This window comes from Oreochromis niloticus, unplaced genomic scaffold (genome assembly GCF_001858045.2).
Source record: "Oreochromis niloticus isolate F11D_XX unplaced genomic scaffold, O_niloticus_UMD_NMBU tig00000744_pilon, whole genome shotgun sequence".
In the NCBI taxonomy this organism is placed as follows: Eukaryota; Metazoa; Chordata; class Actinopteri; order Cichliformes; family Cichlidae; genus Oreochromis; species Oreochromis niloticus.
The window spans coordinates 45,531-56,459 of NW_020327232.1; positions in this window are offsets into that span (position 1 = coordinate 45,531).

The window sequence follows — 10,929 nt, forward strand, 5'->3', positions numbered from 1 at the left end:
TACAGTCTTACTAATGACCCACTACTTTTAGCGGGTTGTTAGGTTTTTGTAATGTTGATTGTCATTTATGCTTAGAAATATTTATGCCATATGCTTAGAAGATATTTTAAATGTATCCATCCATCCATCCATTCGCTTCCACTTATCCTTTTCAGGGTCGCGGGGGGCGCTGGAGCCTATCCCAGCTGTCACAGGGCGAGAGGCGGGGTACACCCTGGACAGGTCGCCAGTCTGTCGCAGGGCCAACACACAGGGACAGACAACCATATTTTTAATCATATCTTATTTTAAATGTAGCTGAGCACAATTCCTCTGAAATATGTCTAAATATGTTTCACAGTTTGTTCATTGGTTCATTTGGGGAAACAATCAGGTGACTAATGAACAGTCGTTGTACAACATGTTGCTGCTCACATTCATTGGATTTTGATAGCATTTTTATAGATAGTCTGCAGATATATATTGTGTTAGAATAGAAGGTGGTACTATTCCTCAGTCTGTAGACAAACCCTTTTCAAGGCTCCTCTCCAGAATCTCCTGGAAGTGTTAAATGTTGAGGCACAGAGCAAGAGAAGGACCTGGGTTTGAATCCAGGCTGCTTTTTTTGTGTGGAGTTTGCATGTTCTCCCCGTGTCTCTGTGGTTCTCCCCAGGTACTCCGGCTTCCTCTCCACAGTCCAAAAACATGCAGTTACTGAGGTTAGGTTAACTGAATCTAAATTTAGCACAGGTGTGAATGTGAGTGTGCATGTTTGTCTCTCTGTGTTAGTCCTACAAAGGCCTGGTGATCTGTCCAGAATGTACCCTGCCTCTCACTCTTCCATGACCTGAACTGGATCAGCAGACGAAGATAGACTGATGTTTATTAGATGTCATTCTGTTGACTGTGATGGCCTCTGGAATTATAGATATATTTCTCATTTTTATTCAACTATTCAGAAATTAAATGTCTCTCACTCTTGTTATTCCATTCATCCATTTTCTTCTGCTTACCAAATTCAGTTAAATATAATTTTAAATTTTACCAATTATGCCAAGAAAAGTGGTCAGTTAACCAAATGTAAGTGTAACATATGTATTAAATGGTTTTGAATTTGACCAAAACACCCTTTTTTTTAAATTAAATATTTCATGTAATCTCCTGTCTATGTGAAGTTTTTAATGAGTTTTAGCCCGAGGATGCAGCTGTAGTACTGGCATGCTAAGTGAGCCTGGTCGCTAGCGGCAGGTGAAAGAAATCACTGCGGTATTTTGTTGATGGCTGTTCTCTTGTCAGGAGAGGTACTCTAGCAAGAGCGCAGCACACACAGGTCACAGCTTTGTGTTTCCATATTTTGCAGGTGTGGAGATATTTTTTATGCTCCTGAGATGTAGTTTTTCAATAATTGCTTTTATGGTGTAGTGTTATATTACCTGTTAAATGGAACATATATCACAGCTCTGTATGTCGATGTGTAGCAGATGTTGCTGCGATTTACAGTAAACAGCCCACAGATCCAGTGTCGTCTCCTGCCTCTTATTCATACGCCAGAACACAACGCATCGACAGACATAACACACAAACGGGTTACATAAGGAGGGGTGGATGTATATATTTGAGCCTGCATGCACACTTGTGACTTTGTGTGGATTAGACAAACCATGGAAAAGGAAATAAACAGAGTTTCTAAAAGTGTGGGACATTTAGCCAAGAAATACTGATACAAAAAGGAAACCAACCAACCAAAGACAAGTTTTCTTACTTTTTAGACTAACTGTAATTTTAACAGCACAGTGAACAGGCGTGAAATAAAGGACAGTGTTGTACAGTGTGGCATACAGTTGGTACATACAGAGGTTTACATACACTTATACATACATAGCAGCAGTTCATAACCTTAGCTGCCTTCTTTTGACTTCCTTTGTACAGTTATTGCATTGACTTTCACACTCCTGGAACATACACAATGGATCTAAATTCAATTTTCTACTTTTATTTTGGTAAAAATTTGAAACCAAACCAGATTGAATCCATGAAAGTGAAAAGACCTGCAAGACAGGACTTTTAGACTGATTTAATGTCATCCATGCTGACAATAATATTAGCAACTGTTTTCCATAAACACACCACATAAGTGATTTTTTTAATTTGTAAAGAAAAAACAGTTTTTCCTGTCTAACTGTGACACTGCAGTGACTGTTGGTGTGACTTTACAGTTCCAGAGTCCACGCAGCATCTACCAGGAGACCTCAGAGCTCTTCATACTTCGTTCTCTTCACAAGCTTCATGGAGATGCTGGTTTCCTTTCCCAGCAGGACTCAGGAGCTGGTCATAGACACACTAAACCAAAAGCTTATTACTGTGTTTGATTGGTCAGCCAGCTCTCCTGACCTGAACCCCTCAGAGAATCTGTTATTATTAAGATGAAGATGAGAAACTCTGGATGAGCTGAAAGTCACAGTCAAACCAACCTGAGCCTCAGTGACTCCTCAGCAGGAGCTGATGCAGTAATTCATGGTACTGGAGCCCAAACCAAGTACTGAGAGTGTAAATGAACAGAGTTTCTGAAGGTGGATGTTTTTGAATGTAAACACTGTTTTTATTGATCCAACAATGTACAGTTCATTCTTCACACTTCCTGGCTGCCTCAACATTAATGATGCTGAATGATCCAAACTACATTCTTGGTATCAGGTTCATGTTATGTCCACAAGGAACTCCAGTGTAAGAGATTAAAACACAGAATTTACAAGTTTGTTTCATGGGAAACACTGATTTACACAAACAGGTGGTCTTTGTGTTTGCAGAGGATCAAAAAACAAAACATCACAACAGCAACAATCACAGAGTCATTTATAGAAACATGTCATCTATCGTAATGGTTACAGAATACATAGAATAACACGTACAGTCGAGTATATCTGATATTAAAACTTTATATGAAGACAACGCATGATACCAGCTTTACACAGAGAAGGAATCAATGTTAAAGTTTTCCTTTTACCTCACAGTTCAACACTTCTATAATCAATCAATCAATAAATATAAACATGCAGTAAGTTTGTTCTTTGTTTACAATACATTCAGATTACAGTTCATGTCACACTGATATGGATAACACACTCAGACCACAGGCTTCAGCACAAGGCTATAGATGGAGATCCATCAGAACACAAGGAAACAGCACAGCAGCACCGGGAACCAACACTGAGCAACAACACGCTCTGGATCATCATCATTATGAGCTTCTAATGTTAGAGAAACAGCTGGCTGAGGTTGTTCAGCTGTTAGCAGAGGAAGGTCAAAGCAAAGCTGCATCTTCATGTTTATGGTATCATAGTTACACCACATACTTTACAGTGTATGAACCACAACAAGCTAACAGAGGGTCTGTTCTTCATACTCCAGTTCCATTTCGTCCACTTTGAGCCACAGCCTGGCCACCTTTTTGGCTCACCCATGCAGTAACAGTATTCCCCCATCCTGGAGGAGCAGACAGAGGAGAGTCAGAGAGACCATCAGATGGATCCAGGCTGGTCTCATAATGACACACATGTAACATCACATGTTCCAGTCTCACACAGAGGAGTGGGCAAAGCTTTGATTCATGTTATGTGTGATCCCACTCAGCCCTCAGGTGGTCTACACCTGATCATCGTGCAGAGACTGCAGCATCCCTGGACATGAGGACAATATTCCAGAGAAAAGCAGAGACTGCAGGGACAAAGCAGCTGTCTGTCACTGTGTTTGTATATGAATCAATCTCACTAATGATCTCATCAGCAGCCACTTTTAAAGCTGTCACATACAGTGGGGCAAAAAAGTATTTAGTCAGCCACCGATTGTGCAAGTGCCCCCACCTAAAATGATGACAGAGGCCAGTAATTTGCACCAGAGGTACACGTCAACTGTGAGAGACAGAATGTGAAAAAAAAATCCATGAATACACATGGTAGGATTTGTAAAGAATTTATTCGTAAATCAGGGTGGCAAATAAGTATTTGGTCAATAACAAAAATACAACTCAATACTTTGTAACATAACCTTTGTTGGCAATAACAGAGGCCAAACGTTTACTATAGGTCTTTACCAGGTTTGCACACACAGTAGCTGGTATTTTGGCCCATTCCTCCATGCAGATCTTCTCCAGAGCAGTGATGTTTTGGGGCTGTCGCCGAGCAACACGGACTTTCAACTCCCGCCACAGATTTTCTATGGGGTTGAGGTCTGGAGACTGGCTAGGCCACTCCAGGACTTTCAAATGCTTCTTACGGAGCCACTCCTTTGTTGCCCGGGCGGTGTGTTTTGGATCATTGTCATGTTGGAAGACCCAGCCACGTTTCATCTTCAAAGTTCTCACTGATGGAAGGAGGTTTTGGCTCAAAATCTCACGATACATGGCCCCATTCATTCTGTCCTTAACACGGATCAGTCGTCCTGTCCCCTTGGCAGAAAAACAGTCCCATAGCATGATGTTTCCACCCCCATGCTTCACAGTAGGTATGGTGTTCTTGGGATGCAACTCAGTATTCTTCGTCCTCCAAACACGACGAGTTGAGTTTATACCAAAAGGTTCTACTTTGGTTTCATCTGACCACATGACATTCTCCCAATCCTCTGCTGTATCATCCATGTGCTCTCTGGCAAACTTCAGACGGGCCTGGACATGCACTGGCTTCAGCAGCGGAACACGTCTGGCACTGCGGGATCTGATTCCCTGCCGTTTTAGTGTGTTACTGATGGTGACCTTTGTTACTTTGGTCCCAGCTCTCTGCAGGTCATTCACCAGGTCCCCCCGTGTGGTTCTGGAATCTTTGCTCACCGTTCTCATGATCATTTTGACCCCACGGGATGAGATCTTGCGTGGAGCCCCAGATCGTGGGAGATTATCAGTGGTCTTGTAAGTCTTCCATTTCCTGATGATTGCTCCCACAGTTGATTTTTTCACACCAAGCTGCTTGCCTATTGTAGATTCACTCTTCCCAGCCTGGTGCAGGTCTACAATACTTTTCCTGGTGTCCTTCGAGAGCTCTTTGGTCTTGGCCATGGCGGAGTTTGGAGTCTGACTGTTTGAGGCTGTGGACAGGTGTCTTTTATACAGATGATGAGTTCGCACAGGTGCCATTCATACAGGTAACGAGTGGGGGACAGAAAAGCGTCTTACAGAAGACGTTACAGGTCTGTGGGAGCCAGGGATTGTCCATGTTTGAGGTGACCAAATACTTATTTGCCACCCTGATTTACGAATAAATTCTTTACAAATCCTACCATGTGTATTCATGGATTTTTTTTTCACATTCTGTCTCTCACAGTTGACGTGTACCTCTGGTGCAAATTACTGGCCTCTGTCATCATTTTAGGTGGGGGCACTTGCACAATCGGTGGCTGACTAAATACTTTTTTGCCCCACTGTATGGCTGGATTGTTTGTTGAACCAAGATGGTTTTTAGTTTTGCTCTTCCCGTCTTCTGTCTGTTCCCTTTGTAAAGATCTTCACTGGATTCCCTCTCTGGAGTGTGGTGAGTGTCTAGTGACACTTTGATGGCAGCAGACTCTGGAGAGGACCCCATTCTGGTTATGTTGGATCCCACCTCTGCTTTTGATACTGTTGATCACAGTGTGATGATAATCACGCTCAAAGGAAGGAGAGAGGAGGTTGAAATGACTGAGAGGAAGCAGCTCCATCACTGACTGTTTTTAATAGATGCCTTAAACACTAAACTCTAATATCAAGGGTTTATTTAAGTTGAGGAAGAATCAGCTTAAAGTTTTCTCAATCCAAGACGGCGCCTGTGTGTGCAGCTTGCCGTCAGCTGCTACCTGCTTTGTTAACATCCATTTTCTTCAAAAATGTCTCTGCTCTTCTGGTTTATGACTTCTATTGGTTTATTCTAAGTTTATAGACTATAACAACTTGTAAGACGATGAGTTTTACTTCGCACAGCCCATGTTATGTTGTAGTATCCATTTATCATTATGCTACTTTGCTCTGTGGACTGTAAAAATGTTTGTATTCATGAAATAAACTACACTTTCACAGTTTGCACCTTTTACTGTTTTTCTGCTTTTGTTCACTCCGAGTTTGACAAAAAGATTAGAGGAAGCCAAGGTCTTTCCATTGCTTGTTTTCTGAGATGTAGAGTTGAAAATGTTATGTTCAGACAGACAGATCATCCAATCAGCTGCTGTATAACCAGCAGCGCTTTAATAGGGAACTACAAACATGGAGGACCAAATCTGTTCCTTCCTTCTTTGATGGTACACAGGACAATGTGTGCATTTCTCTTGTAATGAGCCAAGAACTTTTCCAGAGCAATGCACATGTCAGCTATAGATCAGACTGATGGAGAAACTGACCACTGTGAATCATTTACCACCATTTATGAGGCGTTCACTGACCTGTGTCAAACTGTTCTTCCTGTGGGACATTTGCTTTCATTGTTTCTTCTGAATAGCAGAGGACCATATGACGTGTGAAGACAAACAGTTTGTTTGGAGGAATTCAGGTACTTTTCACTGGTTGTTTATGCGAGATGATTGATTACTAGTTTTAGTTTTGGCCTGATATTTTCTGTCTGTTGGATCTAAATTAATCGCACGATGCGTTCAGGGCCTCTGGTGTTGTGCGATAAATCAAACTGTATAAAAGTCTGAAGGTCATCTAACGGTGTGAAATTAGGATCCACTGAGTTCAGGTCAGGACAGTTGCCTCGTGTGCTGTGGTGACACACGTGTTTTGGTGTTTCTAACTTGGTATCTTAATAACATGTAATTCTGACAGGACGACTCTTTTTGGTTTATGTGAGCAGTATTTGCCTAACTCCTGCAAACAGCACAGGGGTCCGTTCTTCGTACCTCGCTAAGTAAGTTAGCCGGATTTGATTGTTGACGATTTCGCGTGATCTTGTATCGTTCGGTTCTCCGAAGCTCATCCGGGACTTGCTGTCATAGCAACAGATCCATAAGCGTAAACCTGCTCGGGAGCAGGTTTACTTTATGTAAACAAGATTAGATCGCGGCCACTCAGGTATGTCCGCTGCATTTATACGAAAGCAACAGCGATATTTCTCCACTGTTTTTCCATAAATAAATATTATCAATGTAACTAAAGATAATGCATTTGATTCTTTTATTGATTTCATACAGATACATACAGGTCATTTCCTAAAAAAAGGGAAATGTACTATTAATCATTCTATTACATGTATTTGATTATTTCAGATGTAATTCATATTTTAGAGTAGTAATAGTAAATTACTTCGTGTAATCAAGATGACAGACCACGGCTATAAAAGCGAAGATGGATTTGGGAAGTCTGTCGCAGCCATGTCCTGTCCGTTTGTACGCGAGCAAGGAAGGTGCAAGATTGATAAGGAGGGTTTTCAGAATTCAGCGTATATTGCGGGATAGACAGGATCCTTTAGCTCAGCGCGACAGTGTGCTCATAGAAAGATATCGATTCTCCCGTGAGGGTATTATTTACTTAACACACTCTCTCTCACACACACACTCTCTCTCTCTCTCTCTCTCTCTCTCTCTCTCTCTCTATATATATATATATATATATATATATCTCCCAACTTACTGTGCATGCTTCAGTCACCCCTTGCATGGGAACAGGTAAAAGTGATGGAGTGTTATGTAAAACTACACACAAAAACCCCACAATGTCAATAAATGTCACAGTACAAAAAGGGGTGTGACGAGGGGGTGCAGGACCACCACCTGTCTTTATTTGCTCTGCCCTTTTCTTGGTTGCTGTTATAAACAAACAAACAGATTATTCCAGGGTCTCTTGTCATAGACTAAAAGCAATATAAGTGATAAATATTACCATTCTGTAGAATATTCTTATATTTCACTTTTACTTGTTCCCATGTTCTAGTGGGTCCTGTTGTGGCTCTAATGTGAAAGAGGATATAATGTAATATAATATAATATGATATAATATAATATACTATGATATAATGTAATATAATATAATAAATTACTTACGAGTTTAATTTGTCAGCAACTTTCTGCCAGCCCTCTCTCCTTGCTTTTGCAGCCTTTGCAGTGTTCCCTTGCGTTTTAATTAAACTCTGAAACTCCTGAAATCCCTCAATCAAGAGTTCTTGCTCTGCTGCCGTGAAATACTGAGCGCACTCCTTCAACATCTTCGCCGACCAATCACAGGGTTGCCGATCAATGTTTCTACTATCGATGCGTAGCCCCTTTTAAGCCACCCAGTGATCTCAGATTACTTCATCCAGCTGTACTAATCGTCAACAACAGGTGTGTTCGGAGAACCGGATTAGCGAGCTCAAAGTTAGCACGATGATTTGATCTTGGATGTGTTATTTGATCTTGGATGTAGTAAGCGAGGTACGAAGAACGGACCCCAGGACTCTGAATGGGATTATGATGTGTTTACTGACCTGTGTGAAGCATTTCTCAAGCTCTGTGAGGTGTTTACTGACCTGTGTCAGACGTCTCTCTCTGTTGGAAATCTGTATCTGTCGTTGTTTTCTGAGAGATTGAGATGAAAAATGGATTATCAAGAGAGACAGACAGATATCAATAAGTGTGATTGTTCATCCGTCTCTGCTGGTATCTTCAACATGAACTCTTAGATCCAACCTGCTGACCTGCTCCTTTCACAGAAGTTAAAAGGAAGGAACCCCCAATATCTTCTACACCTTACTTCCATACCTGCCCACCCTTTCTCCCCTCTCTCCTGTTGGATGCCTTCAACACCCACACCTTCTTTCTCTCTCTGACTTCTTCTACACTGATGATTAAAAATAGAATTTAAAATTTAAACTATAAAATTATTTTATTAAATTTCCTTCTTTCCTGTAACAGAAACTGCATCACATTTAAACATTCAGTGAGTATTGATTATAATTCACTCCATGTTTCATTTAGTTTATGTGATCTTCAGTGAGATTGAATTAATACATTTTGACAAGAACATTCATTTTACACTTTTTAAATCAGTTATATGAAAATTTTCTTTTACTTTTTAAAACTCTGTTTGTCAATCACATTTTACTCAATTCAAATTTCTTTTCATTGAAAGAAATGACTGCAAAATGTCAGTTTAATGTCACATGAATCACTCTGTGATGTGTTTACCAACCTCTGTGAGGAAGTTGCTTACGTGCGTAAGAGGTGTCTATATTTTGGACACCTGTGTCTGGCGTTTCTGGTGAGAAGCAGAATAGCATATGACACTTTATGGCAGCACGGAAACAAAGTACTTGACATTGGTTGTATGTGCCTGATGACTGATTACTGCTATGACACAGTCCTACATATCAAACTGAGAAAACAGTCTGCTCTGATGGTGGACTTGTTCTGTTTTCCTACAGAGCACCACGTCATCTTCTTATATCAACATCTGCCAGTCTGTGTACAGGGAATGAGGAAACCCCGTTCATTTACTGAGATCAACAGCAGACTTTCCAGTGTAAGACTTCATAAATATGTGAACATGAGCTGACTCTGGAACAGCTTCTATACAATCATGGACTGTAAAACAGAGGCAGGAGCCACCCTCTCTCTCCTGCACTGTACGGCTCAACTCACATACAGCAAACCTGCACTGATTCTACATATGTCACATTCCCATGATGCATCACAGGCTGTTTGATTGGATCTTTTTCATTGAGGATTTGTAATGTGGACAAACAGCTGTTACACTCACCTCTGACACTGAGAGTCACTGATTTCTGTAGCAGCATGTGTCCATCCTTGTTGTAGACGGTGCAGGTGTAGACTCCACTGTCAGTGAGGTGGAGGTCTTTCAGAGTCAGACTGAGGTCTTTAGTTCTCAGTGGGTCTTTGTTCATCTCAGTGCGCCCTTGTATGTCAGGCTGATATTGGCCTCTCTGATATGTGTGGACCGTCACATTCTCATGTCTCCACAGCAGAGTTACATCCACAGGCAGGTCGTCTTTGATTCTGAAGGGTAGAAGGACAGACTTTTCCCCCTGGGTCACCTCCACCATCTCCACCTGCAGAACTGACAGCAGATCATGAACACACACAGACATCAGTGAGGTTGATCCTCCATCATGTCCTCTGCTGTGTAACCAGCAGCTCTTCACTCCTGTTTTCAGTGTTTCTCTGACTTGGAGCTGAACTGCTTGTGTGTTGATGTCAGAGGCTGCACAAACAGCTGTGCAGCTTTCTGCTGGTAATCAGTCAGACTTCTTCCTGGTTGCTGTTTGACTTTGTGACTGACTGTGTTCATGACTTTTATGGATAGAGTTTGTAGGTGCAGTGAGGGGTGGAGGGTGTTGGGTTTGGTGGTGTCAGGATCTCGTGTCTTGTTGCAGATGATGTGGTTTTGTTGGCTTCATTGAGAGATGACCTCCAGCTCGTTCTGGGGACATTTACAGTTTAAAATGTGAGAAAGATCAAAGTGACTCTGAAGCTTCATCCATATGTTTCACAATTTAATTCTCTCTCATTTAATGAGCAGAGAAGGTTTCAGCAGCTCAGAGAGGCTGTAAGGGGACGGCTGAGGTGGTTCAGCATCTGATCAGGATGTTTCATAAATGTCCAACTGCTTCACTCAGAACACAGTTTGACCTCCAAACAGAAATCACTACACTCTGAAACTCTCTGAACACTAAAATTAAACCCTTAAAATCACACGACCAAATATTTTACTGTACAGAGCTGACAGATGGACCAGAGGAGACTTTAATACTGACTGGTTAGATCCATCCACCAAACATAAACTGTTCTTACTCAGCAACCTTTGAACCTGAGGTCTAGTTCTTTGGCTCTAACCTGTAATGATGACAAAGTTTTTTCACACAGTAGAAAAAAAAGGGAATATTTATGTTGTTGGAGTCTGAAATTTAAACCAAACTCTGATTCATCCTGTACTGTTCCAGATGTTGTTTTTATGCAATGTTGACTTTTTCATGACTTTTTCTGCCTATAATCGACTAAACT